The sequence below is a fragment of the Zalophus californianus genome, chromosome X, assembly GCF_009762305.2.
Source record: "Zalophus californianus isolate mZalCal1 chromosome X, mZalCal1.pri.v2, whole genome shotgun sequence".
In the NCBI taxonomy this organism is placed as follows: Eukaryota; Metazoa; Chordata; class Mammalia; order Carnivora; family Otariidae; genus Zalophus; species Zalophus californianus.
In genome coordinates, this window is record NC_045612.1 from 2,465,269 (window position 1) to 2,467,355 (window position 2,087).

Here is a 2,087-nt window from a genome sequence, read left to right on the forward strand (position 1 = left end):
CCGCAACTTCAAAGTTGTAGTACCAATATGTGGAAAACACGCGTAAGGTAAGAGCATTTTTATCGAGAGCTAATTATTGTCAAAAACGTATTGAAGTTAATTCTCAGTGTGTCCGGACTTTTCCAAGCAAATCAGAGGAAACAAAGTAGTAGTCACTTTTCTAGGTGAAAGAGTAAGAGATAGAATTTATAGCCACGTCTTTGCAAAGGCTTTTTGGTTTATTTCTCAGAAATGGTGAAACAAAGGACACTAATGAGTGGAGGACCAATCCTTTTGCAGGCCGGGTGGTTTCCAAAAGGACTTAATGGAGTTGTCAGCTGACTGATAGGTCCTTAAAAACAGTTTTTGATGAGAGATTGTTGTGCGATTGTTGGCTGACCTCAGGGAGGGGAATTCAAAGAATGAGATGACATGCTGCATTAAGTCTGCTTTTGCTCCCATCTACTGCTTCTTTCTTTTTCTTCTGATTTTTTTTTTTAAATTGGAGAGTAATTGACATACAATATTGTATTCGTTTCAGGTGTACAACATAGTGATTCAACAGTTGTATACACTACAAAATGGTCACCACAGTAAGTCTCGCTACCATCTGTCACCATACAAAGTCGTTACAGTATTATTGACTATATATTCCCTATGCTGTACATTACATCCCTGTGTCTTATTTATTTTATAACTGGAAGTTTGTAGCTCTTAATCCTCTTCGCCTATTTCATTCATAACCCCCCTCCACCCTCTTACCCCTCTGGCAACCATCAGTTTGTTCTCTGTATCTATGAGTCTGTTTCTATTTTGTTTTGTTTTAGATTCCGCGTGTAAGTAAAGTCACACGGTATTAGCCTTTCTCTGTCTGACTCATCTCGCTTAGCATGACACCCTCTAGGTCCATCCATGTTGTCACAAATGGCAACACGTCCTTTCTTTGTGTGGCTGAGTAATGTCTCATTGTACACGCAACACGTCTTCTTTACCCATTTATCTATCGATGGACATTTAGTTTGCTTCTATAGCTCAGCTATTGTAAATAATGCAGGATGAACATAGGGGTGCATATTCCCTTTTGAATCTGTGTTTTTATTTTTTACTTTTTGATAAATACCTAGAAGGGAGATTGCTGGATCACATGGTACTTCTATTTTTAGTTTTTTGGGGACCCTCCATACTGTTTTCCATAGTGGCTGCACCAATTTACATTCCCACCAACAGTGCACAAGGGTATTAAAAATAGAACTACCATACGATCCAGTAATTCCACTACTGGTATTTACCCAAGGACAAAGAAAGCACTAATTTGAAAAGACGTGTGCACCCCTATGTTTATTGCAGCATTATTTACAATAGCCAAGCTATGGAAGCAACCTAAGTGTCCATCAACAGACAAATGGATAAGGGAGATGTGGGGTACACACACACACACACACACACGCACGCACGCACGCACATATATACACACAATGGGCTGTTACACAACCATAAAAAGGATGAGATCGTGCCATTTGTGACAACATGGATGGAACTAGAAGGTATTATGTTAAGCGAAGTAAGTCAGACTGAGAAGGAAAACCACCATATGATTTCACTCATGTGTGGAATCTAAAAAACAAAACAAATGAATAAACAAACAAGCAGCAGAATCAGACCTGCAAATACAGAGCACAAACCGATGGTTGCACGAGGGGAGGGGGGTGGGGGATGGGCAAAATGGGTGCAGGGAAGTGGGAGATACAGGCTTCCAGTGATGGAATGACTATGTCATGAGAATAAAAGGCACAGCACAGTGAATACAGCATGATATTGTGATAGCACTGTATGGTGACCCACGGTAGCTACACTTGTGGTGAGCATCGCAGTACAGAGAGAGATGTTGCATCACTATGCTGCGCACCTGAAACTAATGTAACATTGTGCGTCAACTACACTCTAATAAAAAAATGAAAATAAAAGGTTTTCCCAAAAACTCCAAGGGGGGGGGACCCAAACAAAAACAAAACATCAAACCAAACAAAAAACAGTGCACAAGCGTTCCCCTTTCCCCACATCCTCCCTGACACGGGTTATTTTTTTGTCTTTTTGACAGTAGTCTTTCT